Source organism: Lissotriton helveticus, chromosome 5_1 (assembly GCF_964261635.1).
Source record: "Lissotriton helveticus chromosome 5_1, aLisHel1.1, whole genome shotgun sequence".
Classification (NCBI taxonomy): domain Eukaryota; kingdom Metazoa; phylum Chordata; class Amphibia; order Caudata; family Salamandridae; genus Lissotriton; species Lissotriton helveticus.
In genome coordinates this window covers 1,978,470,429-1,978,489,835 of record NC_136065.1, presented here as the reverse complement: position 1 = coordinate 1,978,489,835, position 19,407 = coordinate 1,978,470,429, and positions in this window count along the sequence as shown.

Here is a 19,407-nt window from a genome sequence, read left to right as displayed (position 1 = left end):
AAATTTTATGCGAGCTCGAATTGGAAGCCAATGCAAGGCCTTGAGAGCAGGCTTAGCTGATGATCTTTTGGCAGTACCAGTGAGCATTCGTGCAGCCGCATTCTGAGCTCTTTGGAGCACATTCAGAGTGGATTCTGGTGAACCAAGGAATAAGGCGTTGCTATAATCCAGCCTTGACATGACTAATCCTTGCACCAGTAGTTTCCGGGAGTTTTCAGGGAGTAGCGGGAGGATCTTCCGTACTGACCTGAGCAGACCATAGCAAGTCCCTGCCACTCGTTTAGCTTGAGTGGTCATTGACAGTTCGGGTTCTAGCCAGACCCCCAGACTTTTTATTGCTTCTTTGGGAACTGGGGGAGCACCTAGACTATCCGGCCACATGGATTTGGGGAGTGTTGAACATAGATTGCCAAGAAGCATCAGCTCCGTTTTCGTCCCATTTAGTTTGAGCCGGGAGTCCGACATCCATGACATGATGTTGACTAAACACGATGCGAACTTTTCCCCCTGGCTTTCCGAGAGGGACAGCGAGACGATCAGTTGAGTGTCGTCTGCATAGGTTGCGATTTTCACCCCGAAGGGTGAAACCACCGCCTCCAGTGGGGCCATGTAGATGTTAAAAAGCGTAGGGCTCAATGAAGAGCCCTGCGGTACTCCACACTGAAGGGGGGTAGGCAGAGATCGAAAATTGCCTCCGCAAACCTGATAAGTCCGGCCACTCAAGTATGACGCAAGCCATTTGAGGGCCGACCCTCTCACTCCAATCTTCCCCAAACGGTTGATCAAGATATTATGATCAACCGTGTCAAATGCAGCGCTTAGATCCAGGAGGACCACCGCAGCGGATCCTCCCGAATCCAAGATGCATCTGCCTTCCTCCACCATTGAAATCAAGGCCGAGTCGGTTCCCCGGCCAGGCCGAAAGCCCGTCTGAGTACGACCCAGTAGATCGTTAGATTCCAAGAAATGCGAAAGCTGGCGATTGGCAAACTTCTCGGCGATCTTATTCAGCCCGGGCAGAAGCGAGATGGGACGATAATTCGCCAAATCGGCCGGATCAAGGCCAGGTTTTTTCAGAAGGGCCTTGACAATGGCTTGCTTCCAACTAGGTGGAACAATGCCATGGGTGAATGAGGCATTCAGCAGGTCGATAGCTGGGCCTGCAATGATGTTCGTAAATTGCTTGAGGATCCGAATGGGCATGGGGTCCGAAGGGGAGCCGCTCTTCAGGGCTGAAAGCTCCTCACAAAAAGCCTCCTTTGAGACGAGGGAGAAGCTATCAAACACCTTTACGTCCAGTGCGGCCTCCGGAGCTGCTTTGTCTACCCTACCGGTGCTCAGAGGAAGACTGACTAAGATGTTCTGTATTTTGACATCAAAAAACTGGGCCAGTTGATTGCATTTATCAGAATTTACCTCCTGAGTTACCGGGGGAGTGGGGACAGTGAGAAGCTCTTTAAGGATCTGATAAGTTTCTCTAGAAGAGTTACCTGCCATTCTGATTCGTTCCTCAAAATGGGCGGCTTTGGTCAAATTGCAAGCCACCTTGTATGCTCTCATGGCATCACGATAGTTATCTTTTGTGGTGGTCGCCCAGTTCTTCCGCCATTCTCGCTCCAGCTTTTTACATTTCTTTCTCATACATCCCAGTTCAGGGGTGTACCAGGAGGACTTAGGGCCACTCCTTTTATTTGAGATAGCTTTGAGAGGTAGTTCCATATCTAATGCTTGGCGGAGCCAGTCATGGAAGGCAACATCGGCTACCAGGGGATCGCATCCAGATGGGGGGACTGATTGTTCAAGAATAAGGGAGAGATTCTCAGTTGATAGTCGTGACCAAATTCTCTTATAAGTACGAGGTGGCCTAGGACCGGGAAGAGGAGGAGGATCCCTCATAAAGTTCAATTCAAACGGCACCAAGAAGTGATCCGACCAGGGCATAGGGAGAGGAGGGCTCGTCTGAAGATGTGAGATATTAGAGAACACACAGTCTAACAAATGTCCCTTCACATGAGTAGGTTCCCTATTGTGGAGCCTGAGGTTAGCTGTCATGAGTTCCGATCTCAGGTCAGATGCTATTTTATCCTCCTGTAGGTCAAAATGAAGATTCAGATCCCCCAGTAGAATGAAATTGGGAGAGGATGCAGCTAAGACGGGAACATGGTCCAGAATGGAGGTGGAAAACTGTTTTATTGTCCCCGGGGGGCGATAGACCAAAATGCCCGAAAGGGAATGATTCGGCGATGACTGGATCCGAAAATAACAGCTCTCTGCATCTTGGATGGGCCCTTTATCTATTCTGCAGGACAGCTTCTCCCTGTGGATTATAGCTAAGCCACCTCCCTTTCCCAAAGGTCTATGGAGAGACTGAATGAGATAGCCAGATGGAAGGACATTAAGTAAGTCAAAATCAGAGTCAACAGACGTCCATGTTTCGGTAAGAAACAGGATGTCTAAGTTAGTGTCTTCAATCAAATGTAAGATTTGTAGAGCGTGTTTGGGCAGGGACCTACAATTCAGAAGGCCTAGCCTAAGGGGGTCTTTAGTAAGAGCTTTGTTTCCCCCAACCTGGTCCCTGAATGAGCAATAGACACATGGCATGAATAGAGCATCAGCTCCTAATCCATGATGACAATAACGCGAGTTTGACGGCTTTAAAAGAACTAATTCCTCTTTTGTGTATGTGGTGGGAGTAGCTTCAGACACGGGCAGGGTCTGTGGCCCTAGGTCCGTCCTGGCCCGGACGGGCACAGACGGGCTTGCCTCTGGCGCGCCTCCGGCGCGCCATCGCGCCCGCTGCGCGGGCGACGAATGGTCGCCATTTATGAAGCGCGAGGTGCAGGAGACGCCCTCGCACTAGACCGCTACGAGTCAGAAAGCCTACCCAAGATGGCGGCCGCAGTCGGCAAAGCCGGTGGTCAGCCCGACGTGACAACAGAGGCCCCCAGAACCGCTCTGAAATGTCCCCAAGCCCCCACAAGTAAGAGCAGTGAACAGATTGCTAACAGTAAAATTCTAGTACAGAACACAGTTAAGATTGTCACAAATAAAAACGAAGCTTTTTAAAACAATTAAAGGCTCCCAAGAGCAGAGGGGTGTATGGCCAAACTCCCTGTGTGTGAGGGGAGCAGCCTGTGTAGCCCCTTTCTCTAAAAGTGCTTGTACTTCCTTGGAGACCAGATCTCTGTCTTTGGGAGAGAAAGTGATCTCGTGAGGGCAACGTGTTTGAAAGGGGATCCCCAGAAAATCTATTTTGTAACCCTTTACTGTTTGTAAGACCCAGTTGTCTTGAGTTATTAAGTTCCAGTTCCCAGCGAACTGGTGTAATCTCCCTCCCACCTTTGGAGGGGTATCTCAACGGTCTTTGAAGGTTCCTACCTGAAGAAAAGGAACGTTGTCTTCTCTCGCCTCTGAAGGTGCGGCCTCGATTTCTTTGTCTTTGTGGGAAGAATTGGGAGTTTTAGTTGCTCTGAAATCTTCCTCCGCGGGTGTTGAAGGGTCTTGTAGGTTGAGCTCCGCGGCCGGGAAAACGACCCCGTGTTCTCCCGGCCCTGGTAAAAACTCTATCGTTGAATACCTTTTTTATTTCCCTTTGCGATTTCTGAATGGAGCTAAAAGCGCTGACGTATTTTGCCATTTCTTTGATGAAGTCTTCTCCAAACAGGAGACCTTGAGAATCAGCACCTCCGTCTTTTTTAGCCAGTTCAATGAGTTTAGGGTCTATTTTAAGCAAGACTCCCTTTCTCCTCTCCGTGGAGATGGCTGTATTGGGGTTGCCTACAAGGCATATAGCTCTTTGCACCCATTCTCTGAGCTCCTTGATGTCAATTTGATTATTGCCTACGTAGGCGGATTCCGTCATTTCAAATATTTTAGACAAAGGACCTATAATGTCAAGTAGACGGTCCTGGCATGACTTCAGTCCTTTATCAATGCCCTTCCTTGGGTCCCTGTTGTTCTTGGCTATAAATGCCACCACTTTGGGGTCCAGCTCGGTGTCATAGCAATTTTATTTGGCAGGGACGGGCGTGGGCACTCGGATCTTAGTCTGGATCTCACTTCTTGGGGAATCTCCCTTCTAAGCCAGTAAGACAGGTAATCGACTATGTGCTGTGAGGGGGTCCACTCTGGGGACAGAGGATGTTTTATAAGGAGGGGATCGAACATTTCTTCCCCAAAGGGATCAAGGAGCATATTGTTGGGTGCTGAGGCCTTAGACGCTTCTTCACGGCTTCCAGTTCCCCTGGTGTGGTCGTCTTCCACATCAGTATTGAATCCTGATGAACAGGATAGTTCTATTTCCTCCTCGCAGCTTTCATCGGTGCTATTAATATTGATTGGAAGCTCTGGGCCTTCATACTGCCCATCTGGGGTGCCCGAGGCACCAGTCTTGTCAGCGCCCCTAGGGCCTGAAATAATAGAGCTTCTGGGCTTCTTCGCCCCCTTATTAGGTTTAGACACAGGAATAGCTCTTTTTCCTATCTTTTTTGGACCCCCATTGACCTTACTAGTAGAGGGAGTGGAGGCAAGGCTAGTAATTAAATCTAATTTTTTGTTAATGGCATCGTCAATTGATCCTAAGGCTTTCTCTACAGCCTTATTGACGAGCTCCTCTAATTTTAGGTCAGTCGATGGGGATGTGGACATGGTGATTCTCCCCTTTTTTTTTTTGTGTCTAGATAAATTTCAAACTGTTGTTAATGTTAATAGTAAATCGGAAAAGTTACCGATTGTAAGCGTAAGAAAAAGGCGATCGAGAAACGCACGAGAGGGTGAGGAGATCCTTCGCGAAGTCCGTTGAGAAGGGTTGTCAAGGGGCACAAAATGGTTGCCACGCACGTTACTACACGAGCGTGGCCTCTGTTAATGTACTTTCCTCTAACGCGCGTGCGCGTCATTGCCCCGTATTTGATTACATCGCAAGGGAGGATAAGGACCGGTGTCCGAAATTTGATTAAACGTTCCCAACGTGGAACCGAGGTGTGGGGCTCGGACTTACGAGTATGTGGGGAAATCTGATGTTAAACTAAAAGGTACGCGCGAGCGTGAGGATCAGATTGCATGTGGGTGTGCGCGCGAGGGATATTTTAAAAGGCACCGGGTAACGGAAGCTTGTCGGATTAGTGGACAAGTTGTAGAAATATCAAAATACTAATTCCCAACATATCAATCAAGTAATGAGGACGAGGACGACGCATTCAGTCGTCCTCGTCTGTAGATAAACATAGAATGATAGATAGGTAAAAAACAAAGATGACAAGCCCCTAGAGCAAAGCGAGTGAAGTCTACAATAACACAGTTCGATATACGGGTGGATGAGACACAGAGTGACTTCCTTGAAGGAAGTATTATAAAGAGATATATAAATAAGTATAAGATCTAGTCAGTGGCTCGTCTCCCTCTGATCAGTAGCTTAGAAGAGCAAAAGGCATTTCCAACTGAGCCTCTCACTTTGTTGTGGTAATGTATATTACACAGTGGCAGTCACAGCTGTGTACTTATAGCTAGGGCAGAGTTTCCATTGGAAGAGCATTTTTTGTTTTGCTAATAAATCTAGCGCCGTTTGATGAATCGTCACAAAATAACCCCCAGAAAAGTTAATCTACCTCAGCTCCTTCCTGTAAAGTTTTGGTTATTCGGTTAAACGAGGGACTGAGAAGAAGGAAGGAGTGGGGTCCCAAAACATGCTTTCCCCATGCAGTTTCCCATAAGATTTAAGATGAGTTTTAAAAAAGTGGCTGAATAGAATTACACCAAATTTGGTAGAAGAAAGCTAGACCTTTTCTCAGAAAGCATGCTTTTTTTGGTTATTCTAAATCCATTCTGCCGTTTTAGAGAATTTAGGGTTCAAAATGTAGTGATATCTGGGTGGTTGGTCCTGCAGTACTCCTACAGTCTGTTAATTTAAAAAAAAGAATAGTGATCTGATTGGCCAGGAATTTTTCCCAGTCAGCCATCTTGGTCCTTCGGGGCCAAATAGTCTGATTGGCTGACCACCCCACAACCAGAGATGTTGCAGTTGCCATTATGGGACCATTAATTGTCCTCATGTCTTGAAACTGAAAAAACATCAACAATGCTTTGTTAGCAGTGACTCTTTACTAATTCTAGTTTGGAAGCTCCCCTTTAATTGCCTCACTCCACTCTTATTTCAATCGCTACAGTCCTTGATGGGTCGTTTTACCCAGAGTTAGAGATCATTGTACGAGCTTCCAATACAAATGACTTGACACGCGCCACCCTTTTCCCTCAGGCGATGTCATTTGGGCTTTTCAAATTTGACCGCGTCACCCCCCCCCTCCCTCATGCGATGTCGTTTGCGCTTTGAAAAATTACACCTCACGCGCCGGGCAGCCTCGCGCTGCTCTCGCTCCGACCCTACCTTTACAGTTAACCCCACCGCTCCACTTCTCTCTCCGAAATACGCCGTCCCCGCGCACACTACTCAGCGGACATGATCCTAAACGATGACGTGCTTTAGAGGAAAGCACCTTAACGGGAACCACGCACGTCGTAACCTGCGTGGCAACCATTTTGTATACCTGACAACCATTCCCTTCGGCATTAGACGAGCGACAACGGTCTTTTCCTCACGATCTGGTACCTCTACTAGGACAACACCCCAACTTCGCGATTTTATTCGGTAATTTTTCCGAATAACTAGCTCTTTTCCCCTCATAAAACTTATAATATTAAAAAAAAAAAAAAAAAAAAAAAAGGGCAGAGGCATACCTATTTACAAGGGGATACCTATCAATAAGGGGGATAATTACTAACATGTCCACATCCCCATCTCTCGACCAAAAGCTAGAGGAACTCGTCAATAAGGCCTTAGAGAAAGCCCTAGGGTCAATTGACGACGCTATTAATAAAAAATTGGACTCCCTTTCCAATTTACCCCCTGCACCCTCCACTAGTAAGACCAATGGGGTATCTAAGAGTAATAAAAAGAGGGCTTTTATCCCGACTCAATACAAGAAAAGCGCAAAGAAGCTAAAGAGCTCTATCTCTACAGGCCCTAGGGGCGCTGACCAGACTGGTGCCTCGGGCACCCCAGATGGGCAAGATATAGGCCCAGAATTCCCTATCCACATCAACAGCGACGAAAGCTGTGAAGAAGAAATTGAGCTATCATGCTCATCAGGATTTAATACAGATGTGGAGGATGAGAACGTTAGACAAAGCGGAAGCTTAGAAGGAGCCTCTAAGGCCTCAGGTTCTAACAGTATGCCTCTAGACCCATTCGGGGAAGAAATGTTTGATCCCCTTCTAATTAAACACCCACTCTCCCCAGAATGGACCCCCTCCCAGCATATCGTTGACTACTTGTCATTCTGGCTCAGGAGGGAAATACCCCAAGAAGTCAGATCTAGACTCAGATCTGAATGCCCACGCCCATCCCTACCAAATAAAATCGCTATGACCCCAGAGTTAGACCCTAAGGTTGTGGCCTTTATAGCCAAAAACAACAGGGACCCAAGGAAAGGTCTAGACAAAGGACTAAAATCATGTCAAGATCGCCTTCTCGATGTAATAGGACCCCTTACTAAAATATTCGAAATGACAGAATCTGCTTATGTAGGGAATAACCAAATTGATGTCAAGGAGCTACGAGAATGGGTGCAAAGAGCGATATGCCTTGTTGGCAATGCTAATACGGCCATCTCCACAGAAAGGAGAAAAGGGGTCCTATTTAAAATAGATCCTAAACTCATTGAACTAGCCAAGAAAGACGGAGGTGCTGACTCACAAGGTCTCCTCTTTGGCGAGGACTTCATAAAAGAAATGGCCAAGTATGTGAGCGCCTTCAGCTCAATTCAAAAATCGCAAAAAGATATTAAAAAAGTATTCAATGATAGAGTTTTTGCCAGGGCCGGGAGAATACGGGGTCGTTTCCCCGGCCGCGGAACTCAATCTTCAAGACCCTTCAATACCCGCGGAGGAAGATTCTCCAACAACTACGGCTCCCAATTCTTTCCACAAAGACAGAGAAACCGAGGACGTACCTTTAGAGGCGAACGGAGACAACGTTCCTTTTCTTCAGGTAAGAACCTTAAAAGACCATTCAGATATCCCTCCAAGGGTGGGAGGGAGACTACGCCAATTTGCTGGGAACTGGAACTTAGTAACACAAGACAACTGGGTCTTAGATACAGTAAAGGGTTACAAAATAGACTTTCTAGGTATTCCCTTTCAAACACGTCGCCCTCACGAGATCACTTTCTCTCTCAAAGACCGAGACCTAGTCTCCAAAGAAGTACAAGAACTGTTACACAAAGGGGCAATAATCGAGACGGAAACAAGAGGTTTCCTCAGCAATGTTTTTCTAGTGGAGAAGAAGAACAAAGAACAAAGACCCGTAATAAACCTAAAAGACTTGAATCGTTGGGTAGTTTACCAACATTTCAAAATGGAGGGTATACACCTCCTGAGAGACATTTTGCGGAAAGGGGACTGGCTCACGAGGTTAGACCTGAAAGACGCTTACTTAACAATTCCCATCTGGGAACCTCACCAGAAATTCCTCCAATTCACTTGGTTAGGAAAACTCTACCAATTCTGCAGTCTCCCTTTCGGCCTATCGTCCGCTCCCTGGTGTTTCACCAAGGTACTACGCCCTGTAACCGCCTGGCTCAGGGGGAGAGGGGTAAGACTGATCATATACCTAGACGACATCCTTATAATGGCCCAATCGAAAGAGACTGCATCTCTCCACACCAACCTTACAATTCAAATTTTGGAACATCTGGGTTTCATCATAAATACCAAGAAATCTTGTACTATTCCCAACCAACAAACACAGTTCCTAGGCTTTACGGTAGACACTCTCAAGGCGGAACTGAAATTACCCTCCGAAAAAGTCAGGAAAATGAGGAAGGAATTGAGGAAGGCTCTTGCGAAAAAGACCTTCCCTCTGAGAGTACTAGGAAGAATCGTTGGCCTCCTTTCCTCGACGATCCAAGCTATCTTCCCAGGACCCCTCCATTATCGGGCACTCCAAAGACTAAAGGCGAATGCTCTAAGATCGAACCATTCATATTCCCATATGATTTCTCTAGATCAAGAATCGAGGACGGAACTCCTCTGGTGGCTCAGAAATGCGGAAGCATGGAACGGCAGAGCCATTTTCGGGGAACAACCGGATCTGATAATAGAATCAGATGCGAGCTTGGCAGGATGGGGAGCGAGATGTGGGAAATACTCCACAGGGGGTCGTTGGACGACAAAATGCGGCTCCAAGCAAGATAAGTCAACTCCTTACTTAGCTCTTTATAATACTGTAATTTCATGTTTAAGACTTGTATTTTATTATTAATCTATATTTGTTACTATATACTGATTAACCCCTTAATCCCTACAGGAGTAATATTTATATATATATATATATATGTATATATACAATGTACCTGTTTTATATACCATCTTATAAGGTAGAGTAACACCTTTTTACTCCTTATACCCGGACCCCCAACCTCCAATTTACGGAGGTTGGCTTCCGCTTTCCTTTCCTGTAGTTATCTTTATTTTAAAGTTATAATTCTTTCCTCTCGGGCAAAAAGACACACTGACCCGCTTTTATCTAATTATTTATCCGTGTTACCCTCGCCTCCCTCCCATAATCAGTCTATTAGGATTGACATTTACAAACTAAATTTGAAGGTAATATTAAAAAAAAAAAAAAAAAAAAAAGGGAGAGGATATATATATATATATATATATATATATATATATATTGAAAAGATTACTATAAACATATATATAAAAAAAGGCTGTGCATATATAGAAAGTTTATAGAGAAAGGTTAAGAATTCTATATAAGCTTCAGACATTCTTATATATTTATTTTTTCAATTCAAAATATGTCTGAGTCAGATTCTAATTAAATTCACAGTATTACTGTTGAATCTGATTTTAATAATGATGCCATCAAAAAACGTATTCACAAGGAGATGAGATCATGTATGTTTTCTACTCTCTCCCAAGTTATGTCATCTAAGAGATCCTTGATCCATGATAATGATGACCTATCTGACTTGGACATAGCAGAGATTAATGATCTCACCGAAAAAAGGGGTAAGAGGCATAAAAAAAGTAATAATATTGATTATACCCCAGAGAGCACGGGAGGTCCTAGCACCTCAAATTTTACAGGAGGTCCTCGTACCTCATTTGCCTCAGGTGTCCCTCGCGGCACAAATCTGAAAGGTGTCCTTAGCGGCACAAATTTGATGGGTGTCCTTAGCGGCACAAATTTGATGGGTGTCCCTCGCGGTACAATTCACCAAAGTGCTCTAGATAATGATCCAAGTGATATTGATGGCTCAGAATTTCCTGACGAATATATTCTTGACCTAGATGAGGACAATCAAGATATTGATTCCTTTCTCTTGAATAACGACAATGGTCCTTCATCTTCTAAAGATAGTATTTTGAACCGTTTAGGGGAAGAAATGTTCTCCCCTTTTAACATTAAACATCCTAGAAGCTCAGAGTGGACTCCACATGAGCACGTTTCTAAATTCATATCTAAATGGATTAGGAACCCTTTAGAAAGGGAAACTCGCAATCTTTTGAGGGCAGAATGCACCAGACCTTCAATTGAAGGTAAAGTCTGTCAAACTCCTAACCTTGATCCGGAACTAATTACTTATCTTTTTAAATTAGGAAGAGACCCACGCAAAGGCCTGGAAAGGTCGCTTAAGCTCTACCAAGATAAAGTTCTCGACATCCTAGGTCCACTTACTAAAATAATCGACGCAGCTGAGGAGAGTTACCTTAATGGTTCCCCTCTAGACACACACTCCATTCGAGGATGGAGCCAAAGAGCACTTGTCCTCTTAGGAAATGCCAGCACAGGACTTAATTGTGAAAGAAGAAGAGTAGTCCTCAATAAAATGAGTCCAAAATTAATCGATATGGCTGAAAAAGAAACCTCCATTAATCTAAAAGGTTTACTTTTTGGAGAAGATTTAATACGTATCAACCTTTACCGCTTTAGATAGAGCGCATCAAAACATGAAAAAAGTTTTTAACTACAACAGCAACCTTTTTGGAAGGGCTGGAAGAAGGGGGCAATCTTCCGGCCTCTTTAATCGACGCCCCTTCCCAAGAAACAGAGGCAATTTTGGTAGAGGGTACCAACCACCCAACTAACCACAGTTTTATCCACCCAGGGGAAGAGGTTTCTGCTCCAGAAAATTCCGAGCATGAGGAGCACCTGCTGACTCCACCCCTCAAAGTTAGTACTCCTTCCCCTTCCCTTTCTTTGAATCCAAAAGTGGGTGGCAGACTAAGATTCTTTTACCACAATTGGAAAATTATCACACAAGATCCCTGGGTTCTGAACACCGTTCAAGGTTTTTGTATAGATTTCACCCAAACTCCAATACAGTACACTCTTCCAAGACTGACACCCCTTACACTAGATCAAGAAAAAATCATAGAAGAAGAAATTTCCTCAATGCTAAAAAAAGGAGCAATTCTAGAGGTACCCATGGAATTTATGACATTCATAAGTACTCTCTTCCTTGTGGAAAAGAAAGACAAGGGTTGGAGACCGGTTATAAATCTCATGGAACTCAACAAATTCCTTTTCTGCCGTCATTCCAAGATGGAGGGCATCCATCTTCTCAGAGACCTCTTACTAGAAGGAGACTGGCTAGTCAAATTAGATCTGAAGGACACCTACTTTACAATTCCCATGACAAAGGAACACCAACCCTTTCTTCAGTTCATTTGGAAAAACCATCTCTTTCAATTTCAGGCTCTTCCCTTCGGCCTCTCTTCTGCCCCATGGTGTTTCACCAAGATAATTAGAGCAGTTGCCTCATGTCTAAGAGAAAAAGGGATTTGTCTCATCATTTACTTAGACGACATCCTGATTCTTTCTCAAGACTATGCTCAAATCATCAAAGATCTGAAGACAGTTATAGACCTCTTAGAAAGTCTGGGTTTTTATCATAAACGGGGAAAAATCCATTCTAGTCCCCTCAAAGAAGATGGAGTTCCTGGCTTCACAGTATACACAACAGAATGTCTTCTCCTTCTCCCTCCCAAGAAGATTGCCAAAATAAGAAAGGAGATAAGACATGTATTGAAACAAGAAAATCTCTCCCTAAGAGAACTAGCAAGACTTCTAGGCCTTCTATCTTCCTCCATTCAGGCCATTTTTCCGGGACCACTGAATTATCGAGCCCTTCAGATAATAAAAGCAAGAGCTCTCAGGTCAGGTCTTTGGTATGGAGATCGAATTTCCTTAAACTCAGATGCAATCTTAGAACTAACATGGTGGTTAGACAATCTAGATGCATGGAATGGGAGAGCGATCTTTGGTTCAGCACCAGATTTTATTCTAGAATCGGATGCCAGCCTTCATGGCTGGGGTGCTTGTCTACAGAACCAGAACACTGGAGGAATTTGGTCCCAATAAGAGTCCCTGCACCACATCAATTATCTAGAATTAACTGCATGACTTTATGCTCTAATGAGCTTCAAACGCTTTCTTCAAGGAAGATCAGTCATATTGAAAATGGACAATATGTCTGCCGTTGCTTACATAAACCGTCTAGGAGGGACCAAGTCAGAAGACCTCTCCAATCCAGCAAAGAAGCTGTGGTTTTTCTGCCTAGAACACAAAATCTCCCTGAGAGCAGAATACCTTCCAGGGAAATCCAATCTTTGTGCAGATTGGAATTCAAGATTCATCTTGGATTACAGCAACTGGAAGCTCAACACTTCTGTTTTCAACTCCCTCAATCATTTCTGGTGCCCATTCCAAATAGATTTATTTGCGAGCAGATTGACTACCCAATTGATATCTTATTTCAGCTGGATGCCCGATCCTGGTGCTCTAGCAGTGAATGCCTTTCTCCAACCTTGGGTAGGGATCAACGCTTATGCCTTCCCTCCATGTGCAATGATCCAGAGACTGCTTCAGAAAGTGAGACAAGAACGATCCTCAATTGTCCTAGTAACTCCTTCTTGGCCATCCCAAGCATGGTTCCCAACAGTTCTAGAACTAACCTACAATTTTCCCTTCCTAATTCCTCCTCTGAAAGATCTTCTTACAGACGCAGACGGACAAATTCACCCTCTTGTTCAGACAGGGAATTTGAACCTTCTTGCTTGGAAGGTGTCAGGAGAAGTCTATTTTGTAACCCTTTACTGTATCTAAGACCCAGTTGTCTTGTGTTACTAAGTTCCAGTTCCCAGCAAATTGGCGTAGTCTCCCTCCCACCCTTGGAGGGGTATCTGAATGGTCTTTTAAGGTTCTTACCTGAAGAAAAGGAACGTTGTCTCCGTTCGCCTCTGAAGGTACGTCCTCAGTTTCTCTGTCTCTGTAGAAAGAATTGGGAGCCGTAGTTGTTGGAGAATCTTCCTCCGCGGGTATTGAAGGGTCTCGAAGATTGAGTTCCGCGGCCGGGGAAACGACCCCGTATTCTCCCGGCCCTGGCAAAAACTCTATCATTGAATACTTTTTTAATATCTTTTTGCGATTTTTGAATTGAGCTGAAGGCGCTCACATACTTGGCCATTTCTTTTATGAAGTCCTCACCAAAGAGGAGACCTTGAGAGTCAGCGCCTCCGTCTTTCTTGGCTAGTTCAATGAGTTTAGGATCTATTTTAAATAGGACCCCTTTTCTCCTTTCTGTGGAGATGGCAGTATTAGCATTGCCAACAAGGCATATCGCTCTTTGCACCCATTCTCATAGCTCCTTGACATCAATTTGGTTATCAATTCAAAAATCGCAAAAAGATATTAAAAAAGTATTCAATGATAGAGTTTTTGCCAGGGCCGGGAGAATACGGGGTCGTTTCCCCGGCCGCGGAACTCAATCTTCAAGACCCTTCAATACCCGCGGAGGAAGATTCTCCAACAACTACGGCTCCCAATTCTTTCCACAAAGACAGAGAAACCGAGGACGTACCTTCAGAGGCGAACGGAGACAACGTTCCTTTTCTTCAGGTAAGAACCTTAAAAGACCATTCAGATATCCCTCCAAGGGTGGGAGGGAGACTACGCCAATTTGCTGGGAACTGGAACTTAGTAACACAAGACAACTGGGTCTTAGATACAGTAAAGGGTTACAAAATAGACTTTCTAGGTATTCCCTTTCAAACACGTCGCCCTCACGAGATCACTTTCTCTCTCAAAGACCGAGACCTAGTCTCCAAAGAAGTACAAGAACTGTTACACAAAGGGGCAATAATCGAGACGGAAACAAGAGGTTTCCTCAGCAATGTTTTTCTAGTGGAGAAGAAGAACAAAGAACAAAGACCCGTAATAAACCTAAAAGACTTGAATCGTTGGGTAGTTTACCAACATTTCAAAATGGAGGGTATACACCTCCTGAGAGACATTTTGCGGAAAGGGGACTGGCTCACGAGGTTAGACCTGAAAGACGCTTACTTAACAATTCCCATCTGGGAACCTCACCAGAAATTCCTCCAATTCACTTGGTTAGGAAAACTCTACCAATTCTGCAGTCTCCCGTTCGGCCTATCGTCCGCCCCCTGGTGTTTCACCAAGGTACTACGCCCTGTAACCGCCTGGCTCAGGGGGAGAGGGGTAAGACTGATCATATACCTAGACGACATCCTTATAATGGCCCAATCGAACGAGACTGCATCTCTCCACACCAACCTTACAATTCAAATTTTGGAACATCTGGGTTTCATCATAAATACCAAGAAATCTTGTACTATTCCCGACCAACAAACACAGTTCCTAGGCTTTACGGTAGACACTCTCAAGGCGGAACTGAAATTACCCTCCGAAAAAGTCAGGAAAATGAGGAAGGAATTGAGGAAGGCTCTTGCGAAAAAGACCTTCCCTCTGAGAGTACTGGCAAGAATCGCTGGCCTCCTTTCCTCGACGATCCAAGCCATCTTCCCGGGACCCCTCCATTATCGGGCACTCCAAAGGCTAAAGGCGAATGCTCTAAGATCGAACCATTCATATTCCCATATGATTTTATGGCACGACACGGAGGCCATATTATGCAAATCTCCTTTATTACCACAGCTCAGCAGCAATAATGGAATAGAACTTTGTGAACATTCTAAAGAGAAGACTAGTCCCTCTCTGACCAGGCATCTTCCTTCTTTGTTGCTGCTGCTCAGAAAGATAAGTACTACCTTTCCAAGCTTAGTACCATAACTTATGATTTAGCCCTACTTATAATGTATGCTGAATGCTTGAATGCTTAAGAGTTGATACAATGTTAATATGACAATCCTACTATTATAGGCATGTATTTATCTGTTCTAGCATGATTTAATTACTTCTTATCAGCAATGCTCTGTCAGCAGTGACTCTTTACCATCTAATTTACTAGTTCTAGTTTGGAAACTTTCCCCCTTTTCTCTGTCCTTTAATGACCTCACTCCGCTCTTATTCCAAATCGCTATAGTCCTTAATGGGTTGTTTTACCCAGAGTTACGAGCGGAGATCGTTGTACGGCCTTCCGATACAAATATTCTTGACCGCGCCACCCCTTTCTCTCAGGCGGTGTCGTCTGGGCTTTTAAAAGAGCTTGGGATACGAACAAATTGACCGGGCAACCCCCCTTTCCTCATGCGATGTCGTTTGCTTTTAAAAAGATTACACGCGCTGAGCAGCCTCGCGCTGCTCCCGCTCGCATCCTACCTTCACAATTACGCTCCATTCCTCTCTCCGGAATACACCTTCCCCGCGCACACTATCCCCCGCGCACATTATTCAACAAACATGATCCCTGCCTAAACAATGACGTGCTTTAGAGGAAAGCACCTTAACGGGAACCACGCACGTCGTAACCTGCGTGGCAACCATTTTGTATTCCTAACAACCATTCCCTTCGGCATTACACGAGCGACAACGGTCTTTTCCTCACGATCTGCTATCTCTTTTAGGACAACACCCCAACTTCGCGATTTTAATCGGTAATTTTTCCGATTAACTAGCTCTTTTCCCTTCATAAACCTTATAATATTATAAAAAAAAAAAAAAAGGGCAGAGGCATACCTATTTACAAGGGAATACCTATCAATAAGGGGCATAATTACTAACATGTCTACATCCCCATCTCTCGATCAAAAGCTAGAGGAACTTGTCAATAAGGCCCTAGAGAAAGCCCTAGGCTCAATTGACGACGCTATCAATAAAAAATTGGACTCCCTTTCCAATTTACCCTCTGCACCCTCTACTAGTAAGACCAATGGGGTATCTAAAAGTAATAAAAAGAGGGCTATTATCACGAATCTCCTTTATTACCACAGCTCAGTAGCAACAATAGAATGTAGAACATCAATGAACATTCTGAGTAGGAATAAAGTCCCATAGAAACCATCTCCCATCCTTCTTTGTTCAGAAACTGCGAAGAAAGATCAACGTGAGATAAACTTGAGGATCCAAAAACTTGAAGATCCAAATTCCACAGATAAAATCCAGAATCAGGTTATTCTGAAAGAAAAAAGTAAACATCGTAAAATTATTCTAAATGGGAGGGTATAATAAAGAGGTGGGATAATATTAGCCTCCGTGTCCTTAATAAAATCCAGATTTTCTGCCCAGCAGGCTGTGAAAAATCTAAATTTTATGGCACGACACGGAGGCCATATTATGCAAGTTTAAAGTGCATTAAGAACATTGTCAATCACATTAGGTATTGGTTTGAAATAACATGCTCTAAACATACTATCATTTGACCAATCTGCAGCTCTAAGGATGTCTTGTAATCCTCCTCCTAAGCAGAAAGCTTTTGAGGCTGAAGCACCTCTTAAGGAATGAGCACCAAAAACAGAAATATCAACACCACTTTCATGCATGACATTCTTAACCCATCTGGCTAAAGTTGGAGAAGAGACTCCTTTATGAGGAGATCTATAAGAAATCAGTAGTTGTGATTCATTCATTCTAAGATGTTTAGTTCTTTTTTCATATTCCTTTAAACATTTGACCACACAGAGTCTATCATTCGCAGAGAAGAAGGGATAGAAAATTGTAGAGGACATGGTTTTTGTTCTTTTCTTAAGGAAGAAACAAACTCCTTCGGGTTGAAAAGCCCTACTTGAAATGTCTAAGGCTTTAACGTCAGAAGTTCTACGAAAAGACACCAGACATAACAAGACAGTAATCTTAAAAGAGATGCGTTTAAGAGATAGAGAAGAATTATCTCCCCATGACGATAAAGTCCTGAGAACAAGAGTGACGTCCCACAACGTGGTGTATTTAGGCCCGGGTGGGTTTATAACCCTCATGCTTCTCATTACTTTTTTAGTAAGAAGATTTTGTCCAACAGAAATTCCGTTAATTAGAGAATGACCGGCAGAAATAGCGGACCTATAAACGTTAACAGTTCTATAAGAAAGACCTGAGGTAAAAAGATACGAAAGATAGTTGATAACATTGACTAGATCAGTTGAAATGGGATCGTAACTTCGTTGAACGCACCAGCGAACCCATTTGTTCCATGCCAGACTATAAGCCTTTCTTGTGCCAGATGCCCATGATTCTGAAATGAGTCTGAAAGCATCTGACGAAAGTCCAGGGACATTCCACTGTCTCCTGAAATCTTCCATGCCGTCAGAATTAGAAGGCCCTGTTCCACAAGGGGGTGTGCATGACCTTCTGGATCTAGAAGGATTTCCGTGAAGGAAGGAATTAGAATTGGAAAATCTATGCTCATTTCTAGGATGATAGGAAACCACGCTTGGGATCTCCAGAGAGGGGCAATCACGACCATGCTCTGATTGTAACGTCGGACGTGAAGAAGAAGTCGAGGGAGCATTGAAAAGCGGGGAAAAGCATAAGGTGCTAGGTTCGTCCAGTCTTGTAGAAAGGCATCTACTTTCATGGCTTGAGGATCCGGTCTCCAACTGAAGAATTGTTTAAGATGGGTGTTTATACGGTCTGCAAATAGATCCGTTTTGAATGGGCCCCATCTCGACTGGATGGACAGGAACACATCTCTGTTCAATCTCCAGTTGCTGGAGTCCCTGAAATTCCTGGAGTACCAATCTGCAACTTCGTTTTTCAGTCCGGGAATATGTTCCGCTACAACTGAAATACCTTTGTTCAAACAATAGCTCCATAGGCCCTTCGCCAAATCTGTCAAGTCTTTGGAGTGAGGGCCGCCCAGTTTGCTGACATAGCGGACTGCGGACACATTGTCCATTCGTAGAGTTACAGAGCATTTCATTGAATCTTGAGTAAAACAACGAATCGCAAATGAACCTGCTAGTAATTCCAAGCAATTGATATGCAATTCTTTTTCTTGTTGGGTCCAGCAACCCCCTGTTGACAAGTTCCCGCATCTTGCACCCCAGCCTTCTAAACTTGCGTCGGATTCTATTATCAGATCTGGTAGATCTCCGAAAATGGCTTTGCCATTCCATGCTTCTAAATTCTTGAGCCACCAAAGTAGTTCGGTTTTTGATTCTTGATCTAGGGAGATCAATTGGGAGTAGGATCCGTTGGATCTCAAGTGTCTCGATTTCAGTCAGGGAAGTTTTGAAAATCTTCAACTTGAAAGGCATAATACAATTAGTAAGTGAAATGTTGTCAGCTTGGGATCAGAAATTTAGGACAATTCATTTAAGGGGGTGGGGTAAAACAACAGAGGATTTGATTAGAAATATTTTGGACTTTAGACATCCCGTTACAACCAAAAAAAGAAGTGTAAGCATTTATTGTAATAACAGTTTTATTCCCGCTTTATTTCTAATTTTGCAAGCCGCATTTCTGTCTTTAGTAATCTTCTCAAGAAGGGTGTTCTATTTTTGGGGAGTGATTACGATTAAAGAGAGTTGGAGGACCTTAAGCTTGGTCTCTCTTCAGCACAGTTTTATTCCAGGATTGCCTTGTGTTGTCACAGAAGCCAGTGAGAAGGGTCTTGGTGCTATTTTGAAGCAAAATCAGGAGGGTGAGAAAGTCACTATACCCTATGCCTCGAGATCATTGAAGGCAGCTGAGGTACGCTATTCCGCTATTTAAAAGGAAGCTTTCAAAGCTCATTGGTTGATTAAGAAATGTAGGCAGTTTGTGTGTGGTGTCAAGTTTTAGGTGCAGAATAAAACTTTGCAGGAGGTTTTTGGTAGGATACGACTAGATTGCATTTCATCACACATTTGTAAATGGCTGGTGACACTGTAGGACTTTCAATTTGTGGTTACATACTTGTCTGGTGTAGCTAACAGGCAGCGGATTGTCTTTTGAAATTAGTTGTGGATTCTATTAAGAACGCTGAGGAAGTTACCTGGTAGAAGGATGATGAAATCAAGGTCTGCAATATTACTTTCGGGTGTATGTCAGAAAGCGAATGGCTACTTGAAATGGAGAAAAACTACATTTTGAGTTGGGTTTCACAATCTGTTCTCAGTGAGGTCAATTGGAAAGGAGATGAGAGGTTCAAAAGTATATGATGA